Here is a 17,990-nt window from a genome sequence, read left to right on the forward strand (position 1 = left end):
GGACTCAATCCCAGGACCCTGGGATCATGATATGAGCCCAAGGCAGGGGTCTAACCTACTGAGTCACTGAGGTGCCCCCAGAAGATAATGTATATCCTTCCCAAACGTGTTCCATCCCACAGCCGTGTCCCTTTCACCTGATCATTAGAATGAAATACTGAAATCATTTTAATATGAATAATGGTATTATTAATTGAGTTCCTACCTTGTCCCAGGCAGAGTCTTTTATGTGCATCACCTTATTTAATGCTCAAAACAAGCCTATGAGGTAAGTACTATTGTTAAGATCATTTTACAAATGAGGAAACAGAGACTTGGCCACAGCTACATGGCTAGTAAGTAGAGGAACTAGGATTTAAACTCAGGCAGTAGGTTTTGAGAATCCATACTACTAATCCACACTGGTAATGATAACAGCACCAAATATCCATATGTGTCTAACCCTCACAATTAGGTTGGGACCATCCATCTAGTTCTGGTCAGTAAAATAAGAATGGAAGTGATGCATATCTCTTCCAGGCCAATGTATTTAAGAAGTGGTATTCCTCTCAATGTCTTTTTCCTCACCTATGGCATCCTTAGAGGTCATGAATTACAGATGGCATAGCTACAAGATAGAGGAGACTCCATATGAGTAAGGATAAAACCTCTGTGATAAGCTCTGGGATTTCAGTGGTTTTTGTGAGCACAGAGTCCTAACTAATACAGGCTGTATCTGCCAATAAATTTCTCCCTCTCCTTTACTTTCCACATTCAATCAATCAGCAAATCTCATTACTCCATAATTCTTCTTCTTCTCTGTTCTTTCCATAGTACCTAAGGCTAAGCCCTCATTGTCTGAATTGGGACAGCCCAGGTTAGCCCTTCTAAATAACTGATCTTCCTGCCCCCATCTCTAATCCATCCTCCACAGTCTACCCCAGAATGACCCTTCTGAAATAATATTATATTAACATCCTGTTCTCATTTAAAATTTTTAAATGGCTTTCCATTCCCCAGTAGATAATGCCCTAATTCTGCAGCATGAGCTACAGGATCCTTGACAGGCCTAATAACACGTCACTGGCCACTCCCCTCAGCTTCATGTTCATTCCATTCAGGTTCCCAAAGGTAACTTATTCTGCTTTTCTAATATGCTTCTCTTCCTGGGAATGCCTCTTCTATGTATCTTTAGAAATTCAACTTAGGGGGCAACTGGGTGTCTTAGTCAGTTAGATGTCCAGCTCTTGATTTTGCCTCAGGTCATGATCTCAAGGTTGTGGGATCAAGCCCCATGTTGGGTTCCACACATAGAACAGAATCTGCTTGCCCCTTTCCCTACCCCCATTTGTGTTCTTTCTATCTAGAGTAAATAAATAAAATCTTAAAAAAAAAAAAAAAGAAATTCAACTTAATTGTTGCCTTTTAGGAAAAAATCTTCTCTGACACTTTGTTCCAGCTCCTCTTTTTTCTGCTCCCATGGCCCTCTTTTTTCTAGTTCTTATGCACTGTATGTAGCTCTTTATTCCCTTATCTGTGTTCATCTCACTGTCAGATTCATGTTAATGTCTTCATTACCATGCACTGGCTCTGGCACATAGTACATAATCAAATACCTATTGAATGAAATAATGAATATGTAAATTAGTGAATGTTATTTTTAGCTATAATGTATTTCTTACATAGCTTGTAGGAAAAGCAGGATCATTTTAAAAAATCCATAAAACTGCATTCTCTAGTTATAGAAGACATTTTGCTGAAATAGTCCCTAAAGAACTATGCCTCCCAGTACTCATACCTAATGTAAACCATTCTCACATTGAGTCTGGACTGGCCCTGTGGTTAGTTTTAGTTAATAGAATGTGGAAGAAGTGACACTATGCAGCCTTTAAGATTGGGCTTAAAATACCTGCAGTTTCTAATTTCTCTGCTTCAGAGATTCCTCTTTGGAAAACAGACAACATGCTCTGAACAGCCCAAGCCATGGAGAAGATACAAGGAGGAAAAGTGAGGCGCTTTGGTTAATAGTCCCAGCTGATTTTCCAAAAGCCAGATAACACAAGCTATGAGCTCAAAGCATAAGCCCTTTTGATATTCTAAACAAGATGACTGCATGTCCCATCAATATCATGTAGGACAGAAGAGCCTCTCAGCTTAGCCCAATCAACAGCTTCTCTCCTATTCTGGCTTAATGTGGTCATGTCTTCTATGCATGTAATGACCAAAGTACCGATTCTGCTGCCTTGCAAGTCCTTGCCATGTCAGACTGATTCCCAGAGCCTGCCAATGTCTTTGCTAATGCTGTTGATACTTAATGTTGAGAGTGCAGATGTCTATACTGGTGTGTGGTCTCAGGTCTCTACAGAAATTTTGTCATGGATACTGCTAACTTCTCATACTATGTCCCACAGAGATCACTATATAATAGCTCTTCTGACTGACTTACATTTTTATGGTACCCCTTTCAGTCTAGGGCTTGGGCATAAATCTATGGGGGCATGGCTAAAAACCAATCTGAGGGATAGACAGAAAGAATGCTACATTCATCATCATTTATCTTCCTTCATCCTGGACATTGTCTTAAAACCTTACTCTGTGCCACGACATTCCCTTCCCTTGCAATGAAGTCTTTCCAAACAGGCACCAAGGTCCTTCATGGAAACAGATCCTAGGATAGAAGCTCACAGGACCTTCAGATATATCTAGAGAAGTCCAAAACCAAAAGAGTCAACATGATCAGATTCTAGTGAATTAAGACTAGAGACATTTATTGTTTTTTGTTTGTTTAATCAGTGCAGAGTACCTCTCCTCTACTCATCTTCATTTACTAACAGCTACACTTCTGGTTGGAGAAACTGTCTTTCCTTCTTCCCAGTTAGCTGTGGTTGGACTGTCAATTACAGTACAGAGATACTAACCCACAGGGATAGTAACACCACCCTGTTCCCATGATAGAATGATCAGAACCTTTCTTTGAGACTCTTTCCAGGAAGATCACTTTTTCATTCAACAATGAAAGAGTTGTAATCTGGACTTCTATGTGAAAGATACTTAGAGAGAGCAAAGTCTAAAAGAATTAAGCAGATGAGAGATGAATGATATGAAAGAGAATGGGTCCTGGTCAGGTCAAGTTAGAAGTTCTCTCCCTGAGATACCTAAAGTGATCTGCTCCCTATAGAAATTCCATTAGAAGTTCTATAACATTAGTTCTATAACATTCCTTCCCCATTTATTCCCACTTTTTACTTAGGTAGTTTGAGTTGGATTTCTATCAGGTATAGTAAAAAAAGTTCTGACTATTGCAAATACAAGCATGCTAAAGTGATAAAAATATCTTTTTGTTTTGTTTTTAAGTGATCTTTTATTCATAATGGGAAAATGACTTAAGAAGTTGCACATATTTAGAGCTATCTAAAAAGAAATCAGTGTGCTGTATATAATTTGTGGTTACTATGATCTATCATGGCTCATAGATTGTTCAAGAAAAGGAAATTGGATTTTCAGAGTTTTTTGTAAAGGAAAATTTATGTTTTGTTGTAATAAAATAACTTCAAAATAACTCAGCTTTACTATTTTCTCTTGTAACTCCAATTTGAAATTTTGCCTTAAAAAAAGAATATATCTATAATTTTGCCATCCAGAAAATAAGAGATATAATATACAATATGAAGTAATGAAACTCTTTGAGAGTTCTTTACTACTGAAAAATACTAAGATCTGGATTTGTTTTCTATTGCTTTTAGAGTGAAACATGAACAAAGATTTAACTCTAACACATTGAATCATTCTTTTTTTTAAACACTTGATTAGTATTAACTGAAGAAGGATATCTCATCCAAATATAAATGTTCTTATAAACAAGGCTGTACAAAATGTGTAAAGTATAAAGGTGTCTAAAGAAGACAAATTAGTTAAATACATCAGCCAAGATTTAGTCTGTAAAAATTTGACAACCTAATTTATATTAGATATCACCTTTTTAAATGTGTTTACAAGTGTAAACACTTTGATTTCCCAATACCAGGAGGAAAAGGAAGCACCATCCTGATGCCTCTCTCTCACAAACATAAAGATCAGATCAGGCCATGATCTACTCCTAAAGAAGCAGCAACTAGAAAAAGAGATATTAACTTGGAATCCTCAAGGATGCTTTCTTCAGAACTTAAGACAGTTTATAGGCAAAATTATATTGTTTCAGGTGAAATATAACATTTCTGTTTCTCCTTTCAGATGCTATCTATAAAATTCTTAGTATAGTACTTGTTACATTGTAAGACTAACTAATTCTCTTCCAATTGCTCTCTACTTTAGCATTTTGGGATTGATATTTGTTTGCCCAAGATCCAGTCTGTCTCTGGGAGCTGTTTCTCACATCTACCCTTTGTGGTGGATGAAATGATTCAGCCTCATTCTTTCCAATCCTCTCCATCTCACTTTGACTATAGTTTCACTGTGGGTAAGAAGTACTTTTCTGCCCTTTGAATTATTGTTTAGCCATGTGATTTACATTGAACAATGGCATGAGAGTAGGAGAGGGGCAACATTGGGATGGTTCTTGGTCAAAACTTCAGAGGCTACCCACTAGCCCTGGCTAGCTTACTAGCTCCAGGGAGGATGACCAAGTTGTGGAATACAGATATCCTGGTCACCACAGTCTGAAGTAGAGCTGCACCAGCCAATCAGCACATGATGGAAATAAATAACAGTTGTTTTAAACCACTAGTTTGGGATGTTTGTTATACGGCATTAAAATGTTAATAGTTAGCTGATATAACCTTCACCCCATTCCATTCCCAATCATATGGTTCCCACAGGACTTACCAAGTTCTTATAAGATCTATAATATCTTCTTATAAGATCCTGTCATCAGTTGGTCCAGAGGCTGACTGGGCTACTTATAACTCTTCTCAATGTTTTTAACTCAGAGGGAGAACATCAGGCATTCTTTCTACGGCAGAAAGACCAACGTGTAAAACCTGGGAGCTACCATCAGCCTGTAGAGAAAGTACATTTGCAGAGAGAAATAAAATTAGTCAGGAGGCAAAGAGCAACAGCTAGGGGCTTTTTAGAGTCCCTCGTTGGTAGTTTTCTTTAAGGCTCTGCAGTATCCTTACCCTACATTAGGTTCTCTGAACCAATAAATTCTCCTTTGTTTGACTAAGCTATTTGGGTTAGATTTAATTACAATCGAAGGAGTATGGGCACAGTCACATTTTTTCTTTTCTTTTTTTTTAAAATTGTGGTTTAAAAAAAAACACATAGCATAAAATTTACCATCTTAACTATTTTAAAGAATGGAGCACAATAGTGTTAACTATATGCATGTTATTGTACAATAGCTCTCTCAACCATTTTTCTTCTTTTCTATCTCCTCTCTACCCCGGCACTCCATTCTACTTTCAGTTTCTATGAGTTTAATTACTTTAGATACCTCAGTGAAGTGGATTCATTCAGTATCTTTGTTTTTGTGATCAGTTTATTTCATTTAGCCTAATGTCCTCAAAGTTCATCCATATTGTACATCTGATGGAATTTTCTTCTCTTTAGACTGCAGAATATCCCATTACATGTATGCCACAATTTCCTTTTCATTCATCCATTGATGGCCATTTAGATGTTTCTACCTCTTGGTTATTGTGAATAATGCTGCAATGAACATAACTGTGCAAATATACACTTATTTTCTTAGTGGATTCAAGCTAATAATTATTTATGCAATCTCTGCTTTTGTACTTTGGAAGGAAAAAAATTAATGAAATATGAATAACAATAACAAGGGTTTGGGGACATGACCACCCACCAGTGAAACATACTCCTGAGTTTTCCCACCTCACAGCCTTTGTTCATACTGTATCTTCTACCTGTCAATATCCCATGCTACCTCATATTTTAGGGGCTATCTTCAATTCCATGTCCTCTATGGAGATTCTCAGATGCACCCAATGGAGAATCACCTTATTAAGCTTGACCCTCCATGAGGTGTGTCTGCCTCTCTATGTCTCTTATCATATTTTACTTAGCTTATTGTCAATTTTTCTGTTGCAATCTTTCTGAAGAAAAAGTGTCTAATTTAAATTATCTGTATTTCCCCAGTTACCCTTTCAAGTGATAACAGGCACTGAATAAAAACTGTGAAATTGTGTGCTTCCCCATTGAAACCCTTGAGTTAAAACTAGATCTTGATCTCTCTTTCTCTTTTGTTCAAGTAAGCCCATTTATTCTAATTCACCCATTTTGGACAGGCAGTTCATATTTCAATCATTGCCCATCATTTGACTGAAATTAAATCCCTGTTAGAATTTGATGAATGACTCAGTCAGCTAGTTTTTTTAAAGGCCAAGGTATTTTTTGCCAAAATGTCAGCAGGTTGAATGTTATCATCCCTTAGGTTAAGGTCTATGTTTCCATCAAGATTCTTTAGCTTTATGATATAGGCATTTAATTCTTTTTTCCAATCATAAATAAATGTACTTCCTAGTAACCTTTTTTGAATAGTTGGTAGAAAATTTGGCCTGGTTTATTTTTCCTGATATCTTTGCATAGCAATGTTCTGGGCACAGTCCTAGGGCTTCTCCCCATTTCGGTCTCTAGTTTATATCCACTTTCTTGGTAATCTCACTCATATTTGTGGCTTTAAATTCCATCTGTGTGCAGGTGACACTCAAAACTTTCTATCCCACCTGCTTCTCTCCTCTGAATCTCAACCTGATGTGACCAGCTGCCTACTGAACATCTCTGTCTGAAGGCATATCAGGAACTCTAAACTTAACATGTTCCAAAACAGATTTCTAATTCCCTTCCCATTCTTCTGCAAAATATTTTCCTATTCAGGTTTACCCCATCTCAAGGGTCACTTTATCCAATCTTTCTAGTTGTTTAGACCAGAATCCCTGGAGTCAAATCATTGTCATTCCTCTGTTTAGATCCTCCAATGGAGGTTGGGTCCAAGATGGCAGAGGAGTAGGAGACTTTAGTTTTGTCTGGTCCCAGGAATTCAGCTAGATAGGTTTCAAATTATTCTGAATACCTGTGAACTCAATCAGAGATTGAAGAAAAGAATTGCTGCAATTCTACAAATAGAAAAGTGACCACTTTCTGCAAGGTAGGAGGTATGGAGAAGTGAATCCAAGGTGATATATTAGAAGATAGACCACAGGGGGAGGGTGCTTCCAAAATATGGCTACTAGAAAGTGAGATAGCAGCAAAGCACAAAATCAGAACTTTTAGATTTCTGCTCTGGTGAGGGACATCCCTGCCTGAAAGGTACTCAGGTAGCAAAGTGGGGCAGAAACCTAGGTGGTTTTATCAGGATCCCCAGGGTATCAGGAAGACCAGGGGTGCCTGAGTGCAGCAGAGTTCCTGAGCATTGGAATGGGGAAGCTGGTTGTAATTGGTGAGCCCAGAAGTGGGCTCTCAACTCACTGTTGCCATAAACCATGATCCAGCGTGGTTGGGCGACCACTGTCTGAGCAGGGGCCCAGCAAAAGGCAGGACTGAGGTGAGATTCCCCTTAGCCCAACCCCAGGAGAAGTGGCATGGGAGCTGGCCACAGGAGTCTATGAGTTTTGGAGACTCATAGAAGGGTTGCCTGCCTGAGATAGAAACACTTGGTCACAGGCTGGTGAACACGGAGTGCAGGCTGCAGATGGAGGCCAGGGAGATAAGAGTGATTCACTGCTTTTCCCTGAAGGCACACTGAGGAGTGGAGCCTAGAGATTTCAGCTCCAGGGCTGGAGATTGGGAGGCTGCCATTTTCATTTTAATCCTCTAAAGCAGAGTGGAAAACCTTCAGGGAACAAAAGTCACATTGAGCAATCCAGAGTTGCAGCTCACTCGGCTTTGCCCTCTGGCAAGGGTGGTGCAGTTCCACGTGGGGCAAAGACACCTGAGAATTAGTGCAGCAGGCCTTGCCAGCAGAAGATCAGGAAAAACATCTGGTGAAGACCAAGTTTACCAATCACACAGAACTGCAAAACTCCAGCACTAGGGGAACATAGTGTGTAGAATACATAGTTTTTTGCTCCTAATTCTTTACTCTTTTAATTTTAATTTTTTCTCTCTCTCCTTTTCAACCAATTTATTTTATCAACTCTTTTTTTAGGTCTTTTTAAATTTTCATCTTTACAGTTACATTCTATCCTTTTACTGTATTTAATTTTACATATATACAAATATTTGTGTGTGTGTGTGTGTGTGTGTGTGTGTATGTGTGTGTATTTCTTTCTTTACACTTTTGGGATGTAGTTTCTGCTAATAAACAGACCAAAAATACACACAGGATACAGTGTACTACTCTGTTCTGTTCACCTGTCTATTCATGTTCTTTTTTTTGGCTTTTAATTTTCATTTTTACAGTTACATTCTATCACTTCATTGTATTTAATTTTATTTGTGTGTGTGTATATATATATATGTGTGTGTGTGTGTGTGTGTGTCTTTCTTTCTTTCTTTCTTTTTAAAAAGGTTTTTATTTTTTTATTTGACAGAGACACAGTGAGAGAGGAAACACAAGAAGGGGGGAGTGGGAGAGGGAGAAACAAGCTTCCTACTGAGCAGGGAGCCTGATGCGGGGCTCGATCCTATGACCCTGGGATCATGATCAGAAGCTGAAGGCAGACGCTTAACAACTGAGTCACCCAGGCACCCCCAAATTTTTCTTTCTTTAAAATTTGGGATGTATGTTTTCTAACAGACCAAAATATACATAGGATCCAGTGCATTGCTCTTGTCTGTTAACCTGTCTAATTATATTTTCTTTTTTTTGTTTTTTAATTTTCATTTTTTACAGTAACATTCTATACTGTAAATATATTTAATTATATATATGTATTTATGTGTACATATGTATGCATATACACATATATACACACATATACACATACATACATACACATATATATATTCTTATATATATATAAAAAGAATATATATGTATATATATATATATTCTTTCTTCATAATTTTGGGATATAGTTTTCTAACAAAAAGCCCAAAATATACACAGGATCCAGTGTATTGCTCCGTTCCATTCATCTGTTTGACTATATTCTCTTTTTATCTTCCTTTTATACTTTCTACTTTTTTTTGGTTTGGGGTCTCTTCTGATTTGCTTAGTATATATTTCTCTGGGTGCATTGTTACCCTTTTAGCATTTTGTTCTCTCGTTCATCTATTATTCTCTGGACAGAATGACTAAATGGGAAAACTCACATCAAAAAAGAGAACAACAGGGAGTACTGACTGCCAGGGACATAATCAGTATGGATATAAATAAGACGTCAGAACTAGAGTTTAGAATAACTATTATAAAGATACTAGCTGGGCTTAAAAAAAAACATGGAAGACACTAGAGAATCCATTCTGGAGAAATAAAAGAACTAAAATCTAATCAAGTCAAAATAAAAAAACCTATTAATGAGATGCAACCAAAAATAGAGACTCTAGGGGCACCTGGATGGCTTAGTTGGTTAAAGGTCTACCTTTGGCTCAGGTCATGATCCCGGGGCCCTGGGATCAAGTCCTGCATCAGGCTCCTTGCTCAGTAGGGAGCCTGCTTCTCCCTCTGCCTGCTACTCTCTCTCTCTCTCTCTCTGACAAAGAAATAAATAAAATTTTTAACAAAAAAATGGAGGTTCTAACTGCTAGGAAAAATGAAGCAGAAAAGAGAATTAGTGATATAGAAGACAAAATGATGGAGAAAAAGGAAGCTGAGAAAAAAGAAGAGATAAACAACTACTAGATCATGAGGGGAGAATTCAAGAGATAAGTGATAACATAAAGTGAAATAATATTAGAATAATTGGGATCTGAAAAGAAGAGGGAAAAAAGGGGGGCAGAAGGTATATTGAAGCAAATTATAGCAGAGAATTTCCTTAATCTGGCATTCAAGTCCAGGAGGAAGAGAAACCCTCTCAAAAATCAATAAAAATATATCAACACCTCGACATATAATAGTGAGGCTTGCAAATCTCAAAGACAAAGAGAAAATCCTGAAAGCAGCTAGGGACAAGAAGTCCATAACCTATAAGGATAGAAATATTAGACTGAGGGAGAGGAATCAAGATGGCAGAAAAGTAGCAGGCTGAGATGACATCAGGTAGCGGGAGTTCAGCTAGATAGTTATCAACCCATTCCAAACACCTACAAATCCAACAGAAGATTGAAGAAAAGCAGAGCAGCAATTCTAGAAACAGAAAATCGACGACTTTCTGAAAGGTAGGACCTGTGGAGAAGTGAATCCAAAGCAATGGGAAGACAGACCATGGCGGGGAGGGGCTGGCTCCCAGGCAAGCAGCTGAGCAACGGAGCACAAAACAACAACTTTTAGAAGTCTACTCCACTGAGGAACATAGCTCCAGAGGCTAAGTGGGGGCTGAGCCCTTGTGGGGACAGCGTGGTGTTAGGTCCAGCAGGGTCACAGAAGGATTGGGGCTATCTGAGTGTAGCAGAGCTCACAGGTATCAGAGCAGGGAATCCAGCTACAGAGATAAGAGCAGAGGAGTGAGCTCTCAGCTCAGGGTTACCTTAAACTGTGATCCATAGAAGTCAGACCACTGCTCTTTGAGCAGGGAACCCACAAGTGGCAGATCCAGGGAGACCCCACTGGAAGAGTGGCAGGGATCTGCTGGGTTTGGAGACTCCAAACAGGGCTGTGTGCCAGAGACAGAAATGCCCGGTCACAGACCAGGTGAGCTCGGAGTGTGGCTGGAGACCAGGTAGATGGGAGTGATTGAGTGCTTTTCTCCGAGGGCACACTGAGGAGTGGGGCCCCGAGCTCTCAGCTCTCCAGGCTAGAGATGGAGGCACCATTTTCATTCCTATCCTCCAGAGCTCTACGGAAAGCATTCAGGGAACAAAAGCTCCCAAGAGCAAACAGAGCAGATTACTTATTATGACCCCTGGTAAGGGTGGTGCAATTCCACCTCGGGCAAAGACACTTGAGAATCACTACAACAGGCCCCTCCCCCAGAAGATTAGCAAGAAATCCAGCCAAGACCAAGCTCAAGGAAAACAGCGGAATTCCAGAGGAGAGGAAAACAAAGCATGGAATTCATGGATTTCTCCCCATGATTCTTTAGTCTTGCAAAGTTAATTAAATTTTTATTTATTTTTTTCTTATTCTAATTTTTTAAACTTTTACTCTTTCCTCTTTTAACGTTTTTTAACTAGTTTATCTAACAGTACCTTTCGTACAAAAAATCTTTTTGAATCTTTATTATTATAGTCATATTTTATCCTTCAGTGTCTCTAACTTTATCTTTTGCATACACATAGGGTTTTTTCTTCTAAAAAAATTTTGGGATACGACTTCTTCTAATAGATAAAAATATACCCTAAATCTAGCACAGGGTTTATTCTAGTCTCCAGCCTGAGCAAATTCTCTCCACTTTCTTTTTCTTTCTTTTCCAACTAACTCATCTTATCAACTCCTTCTTTAGAATTTTTAAAAAATTTTCATCTTTACAATCATAATCCATCCCTTCATCATGTTTACCCTTATTTGTGTGTGTGTGTGTGTGTGTGTTTGTGTGTGTATATATATGCTTTCCTTTCTTAAAAATTTTGGGAGGTAGTTTCTTCTAAGAGATCAAAATATTCCCAAAATCAAGTGGGTGGCTCTGTTCTATTCATCAGTCTAATATATATTTTTTCTTTTTCTTAACTTCATTTTACTCCCTTTCTTCTCCCCATGATTTGGGGTCTCTTCTGATTTGGTTAACACACATTTTTCTGGGGTCTTTGCCACCCTCTTAGTATTTTATTCTCTCGTTCGTATATTCTTATCTGGATAAAATGACAAGTTGAGAAAACTCACCACAAAAAAAAGAACAAGTCGCAGTACCAAAGGCTAGAGACCTAATCAATATGGACGTTGGTAAAATGTCAGATCTAGAGTTCAGAATGATGATTCTCAAGATGCTAGCTGGGCTTGAAAAAGGCATGGAAGATATTAGAGAGACACTGTCTGGAGAAATAAAAGACCTTTCTGGAGAAATAAAATAACTAAAATCTAACCAAGCTGAAATTTTAAAAAGCTATTAATGAGGTGCAATCAAAAGTGGAGGCTCTTACTGCTAGGATAAATGAGGCAGAAGAGAGGATTAGTGATATAGAAGACCAAATGATGGAGAATAAAGAAGCTGAGCAAAAGAGAGACCGACAACTACTGGACCACGAGGGGAGAATTTGAGAGATAAGTGATACCATAAGACAAAACAATATTAGAATAATTGGGATTCCAGAAGAAGAAGAAAGAGAGAGGGGGACAGAGGGTATATTGGAGCAAATTATTGTAGAGAATTTCCCTAATATGGCAAAGGGAAAAAGCATAAAAATTCAGGAGGCACAGAGAATCCCCCTCAAAATCAATAAGAATAGTTCCACACCCCATCACCTAATAGTAAAACGTACAAGTCTTAGTGACAAAGAGAAAATCCTGAAAGTAGCCCAGGACAAGAAGTCTGTAACACACAATGGTAAAAATATTAGATTGACAGCAGACTTATCCACAGAGACCTGGCAGGCCAGAAAGAACTGGCATGGTATATTCAGAGCACTAAATGAGAAAAACATGCAGTCAAGAATACTATAGCCAGCTAGGTTATGATTGAAAATAGAAGGAGAGATAAAAAAGCTTCCAGGACAAACAAAAACTAAAAGAGTTTGTAAACACCAAACCAGCTCTATTGGAAATATTGAAAGGGGTCCTCTAAGCAAAGAGAGAGCCTAAAGGTAGTAGATCAGAAAGGAACAGAGAAAACAGTCACCTTATAGGCAACAAAAGGAACAGTCACCTTATAGGCAACACAATGGCACTAAATTCATATCTCTCAATAGTTACCTTGAATGTTAATGGGCTAAATGCCCCAATCAAAAGACACAGGGTATCAGAATGGATAAAAAAAAAACAAAACCCATCAATATGCTGTCTACAAGAAACTCATTTTAGACCCAAAGACACCTCCCGATTCAAAGTGAGGAGGTGGAAAACAATTTACCATGCTAATGGACATCAAAAGAAAGCTGGGGTGGAAATCCTTATATCAGATTAATTAGATTTTAAGCCAAAGACTATAATAAGAGATGAGGAAGGACACTATATCATACTCAAAGGCTCTGTCCAACAAGAAGATCTAACAATTTTAAATATCTGTGCCCCTAACATGGGAGCAGACAACTACATAAACCAATTAATAACAAAATCAAAGAAACACATCCACAATGATACAAAAATAGTTGGGGACTTTAACAACCCCCTCACTGAAATGGACAGATCATCCAAGCAAAAGATCAACAAGGAAATAACTTAATTCACTTGTGAATTATACCAAACATTTGGAGAATTACTGCTAATCTTTCTCAAACTCTTTCAAAAAAAGTGGAAAAAACTAATTTTATGAGGGCAGCATTACCATGATAACAAAGCCAAACAAAGACACAAGAAAAGAAAATTATAGGCCAATATCTTGATGAACAGAGATGTACAAATCCTTAACAAAATACTAGCAAACTGGCACATTTAAAAGATCATATACCATAACCTAGTGGGGTTTATCCCTGGAATGCAAGGATGGTTCAACACATGCAAATTAATAAATGTGTTACACATTAACAGAATGGAGAATAAAAATCATATGATCATCACAATAGGTGTAGAAATAGCATTTGGCAAAATTCAACATTCTTTCATAATAAAAACTCTCAACAAATTAGGTATAAAAGAAATGTATCTCAACAAAATAAACCCACATGTAACAATCCCATAGGTAATATCATCCACAAGAGTGAAAAGCTTTATAAAATAAGATGAAAACAGAGAAGGACACAAACCATAAGAGACTCTTAACTATAGGAAACAAACAAACAAACAAACTATAGGAAACAACAGGGTTGTTGGAAGGAAGGTGGGTAGATGGATGGGGTAATTGGATGATGGGTATTAAGGAGGGTACTTGATGTAATGAGCACTGGCTGTTGTATACAACTGATGAATCATTAAGTTCTCCCCTTCCAAAGGTTGCCCTTCCATTTTGTTGATTGTTTTCTTTGCTGTGCAGAAGCTTTTCAGTTTAATGTAGTCCCCTATATGTTAATTACATTGAATTTAAATAATAAATTAACAAACAAACAAACAAAAAACAGTGTAAAGCTTGTCCTCTAAGATCAGGAATAAGACAAAGATGCCTATTATTGTCACTTCTATTCAACAAGACAGAGCAATTAGGCAAGAAAAAGAAATCACAGGTATCCAAATCAGAAAACAAGAAGTAAAATGATTTGTCTGCAAATTTCATGATAGTATATATAGGAACCCTAAAGGCACCACCAAAAAAATAATTAACACTAACAAATTCAGTAGTTTTAGGATACAAAATCAATATATAAAAATGAGTTGCATTTTATATAGTAAACTATCTAAAAGAGAAATTGAGAAAACAATTCCATTTATAATAACATCAAAAACAATAAAATATTTAGGAATAAATTTAACCAAGAAGGTGAAAGATCTGTACACTAAAAACTAGAAGACACTGGTGAAAGAGATTGAAGAAGATACAAATAAATGGAAAGATGTCTTGTGCTCTTGGATTAGAATTAATATTGTGAAAATGTCCATACTACCTGAAGCAATCTACAGAATCAATGCAATCCCTATCAAAATTCCAATGGCATTTTTCACAGAAATAGAAAAAAAAATCCTAAAGTTTGTGTGGAACCAAAGAGGACTCCAAATAGGTAAAATAATCTTGAGGAAGAACAAAGCTGAGGACACCACACTTCCTGATTTCAGACTACAGTATAAAGCAATAGTAATCAAAACTGTATGGTATTGGCTTCAAAACAGACATACAGATCAGTGGAACAGAATAAAGAGCCCAGAAAAAAACTCATGCATATATTAATCTTTGACAAAGGTGCCAAGAACACACAATGGGAAAAGGATAAGTCTCTTTAATAAATGGTGCTGGGAAAACCAGATATCTACATGCAAAAGAATGAAACTATCTTTCACATGCACAAAAACTAACTTGAAATGAATTAGGGACTCAAATGTAAGACCCCAAACCCTAAAACTCCTGGAAAAGAACATGGAGGGAAAACTCCTCAACATTTGTCTTGGCAACGATCTTTTGGATATGACAACAAAAGCACAGGCAATAAAAGCAAAAGCAAGGAAGTGGGACTACAATAAACTGAAAAGCTTCTGCACAGCAAAGAAAACAATCAACAAAATGGAAGGGCAACCTTTGGAAGGGGAGAAAATATTTGCAAACCATATATTTGATAATGGGTTAATACCTAAAATATAGAGAGAACTCCTACAACTCAATAGCAGCAAAACACATAATCTGATTCAAAAAACAGACAAAGGAACTGAATAGATATTTTTCCAGAAAAGATATACAAATGTCAACAGGTACATGAAAAGGTGCTCAACATCACTAATTGTCAACAAAATGCAACTCAAAACCACAGTGATAACTCATACCCCTTAGAATGGCTTTTATAAACAGACAACAGATAACAAATATTATGTATATGGAAAAAAGGGATCCCTCATTTACTGTTAGTGGGAATGTAAAATGAGACGATCATTATGGAAAACATTATGAAGCATCCTCAAAAATTTAAAAATTGAACTACCATACTATCCAGCAATCCTACTCCTGGGTATATATATCCAAAAGAACTGAAATCACTATCTTGAAAAGATACCTATAACCCATGTTCGCTGCAGCATTATATAAAATAAGCAAAAATAAAACCTAAGTTTCTGACAAGATGAGTAAAGAAGATATGATACACTTGTGCATACACACACACACACACACACACACACACACGCACACTCCCCAGAATATTATTCAACCATGAGAAAGAAGGAAGTTCTGTCCTTTGCAACATAGATGAATCTGGAGAACATTATACTAAATGAGATAAGCCAGAAAGAAAGACTTATATTGTATGGAATCACATATAGGGAATCCAAAAAAAAAAAAGTTCAACTCATAGAAACAGAGAGTAGAATGGTATTTGCCAGTAACTATGGGATAGAGGAAATGGAGAGATGTTGGTTGAAAGGTGCAAACTTTTAGTTATAAGATGAGTAAGTTCTGAGGTTGAATGTACAGCATGGTGATTATAGTTAATAATATTGTATTACATACTTGAACTTTAGGGGTGCATGGGTGGCTCAGTTAAGCGTCTGCCTTCAGCTCAGGTCATGATCCCAGGGTCCTGGGATTAAGCCCTGCGTCAAGCTCGCTGCTTAGGAGGAGCTTGATGCTAAGCCTAAGGAGTATTTAAGGAAAATATTTGGTAGACTACTGAACTAGAGTCTTGGCCTGCTAAGAAGACTGGTTCTCTCTGATAAGAGAGACATCCTCCCCACTCATGCTCTCTGTCATTATCTCTGTCACTATCTCTCTCTTTCTCCCTCAAATAAATAAGTAAAATCTTAAAAAAAAAAAAAAAGAATTTGATAAGAGGGTAGGGTAGATCTGAAGTGTCCTCACAAAAAAAAAGTATGTGAGGTTATGAATGTGTCAATTAACTTCATTTGGGTAATGATGCCATACATATATGAGACATATATATATATATACATATATATATGTATATATATATACACAGAAAATCATCATGTACACTTGAAACTGATAATTTTATTTGTTCATTTTACTTCAGTTTAAAAAATAATTATTGCATTTTTTCATTGGCCTTCTTTTCTTTGGGCCATAAAGGTTTAAGGTCTATATTAAAAGGTGTAAAAGAATTTATTTTTCTTCTATAGGAAAATAGACTCTCCTTATTTCTACCCCTTATGGTTAAGTATGCATATGAAATGTGTACATCAGTAGACATATCAATAATTCCCTCAAGCTGTCATATATTTTAGAATCAACTAGAGGGGAAATTCCTTTTATATTCCCTCATTTAAAGTTTTCCTTGTCCTTGATGTAATTACTATTTTTTCTTTGCTTTGTGTGTGTGTGTGTGTGTGTGTGAAGTGATAGAAGTTTATTAAGTGAAGACACAGGAAAAGCTCTCAAGAGTGAAGGGTGCCGATAGGGTTCCCCATATTTAGTATTTTTTTTCAATATTTTAAAAGTATCATATATAATATACTTATCCTAAAAAATTGAAAGTCATAGAAAAGCAAAAGAAAGAAAAAATAACCATAATTCAACAATCCAAAGAAACTACTATTGATATTTTTATGTATTTTTTTCCACCACGTTTTTTTTTTAACCCACTGAGCCACAGAGGTGCCCCTCACCATTTTGTTGTTGGTTTTGTTTTTTTTTTTAAGATTTTATTTATTTATTTGCCAGAGACTGAGAGAGAACAAGAGAGCAAGCTCAAGCAGGGAGAACAGCAGTCAGAGGCAGAAGCAGGGTCCCTGCTGAGCAAGGAGCCCAGGATCATGACCAGAACTGAAGGCAGATGCTAATGAGGAAGCCACCCAGGCATCCCTCCAACATGGTTTTTGATTGGCTTGTAGAGTTGATCTCTAGTGCAGTAGTCTACCAAATATTTTCCTTAAATACTCCTAGAAGAAGCTTTTAAAAATAGGTACCCACTGACTTTTTTTATATATGTTTTATAAAATTTTTATAAACATAAAATGTATTATTAGCCCCAGGGGTACAGGTCTGTGAATCGCCAGGTTTACACACTTCACAGCACTCACCATAGCACATACCCTCCCCAATATCTATAACCCTACCACCTTCTCCCTACTCCCCTCTCCCCAGCAACCCTCAGTTTGTTTTGTGAGATTCAGAATCTCTTATGGTTTTTTCCCTCCCGATCCCATCTTGTTTCATTTATTCTTTTCCTACCTCCCAAACCCCCCACATTGCATCTCTACTTTCTCATATCTGGGAGATCATATGATAGTTGTCTTTCTCCGATTGACTTATTTCACTAAGCATAATACCCTCTAGTTCCATCCACATAGTCGCAAATGGCAAGATTTCATTTTTTGATGGCTGCATAGTATTCCA

The 17,990-nt window shown here is 37.2% G+C and overlaps 1 long non-coding RNA gene across 1 annotated transcript in view; it reads right to left on the reverse strand.

The window, feature by feature from the left end:
- Positions 1 to 17,990, reverse strand: part of LOC132001891 (uncharacterized) — a 93,140-nt gene that overhangs the window by 9,971 nt on the left and 65,179 nt on the right. Inside the window, exon 4 of the long non-coding RNA XR_009399709.1 lies at positions 4,801 to 4,973. This is a non-coding gene — a long non-coding RNA (uncharacterized LOC132001891). The remainder of the gene's footprint in view (positions 1 to 4,800; positions 4,974 to 17,990) is intronic.

This window comes from Mustela nigripes, chromosome 14 (genome assembly GCF_022355385.1).
Source record: "Mustela nigripes isolate SB6536 chromosome 14, MUSNIG.SB6536, whole genome shotgun sequence".
Lineage (NCBI taxonomy): Eukaryota > Metazoa > Chordata > Mammalia > Carnivora > Mustelidae > Mustela > Mustela nigripes.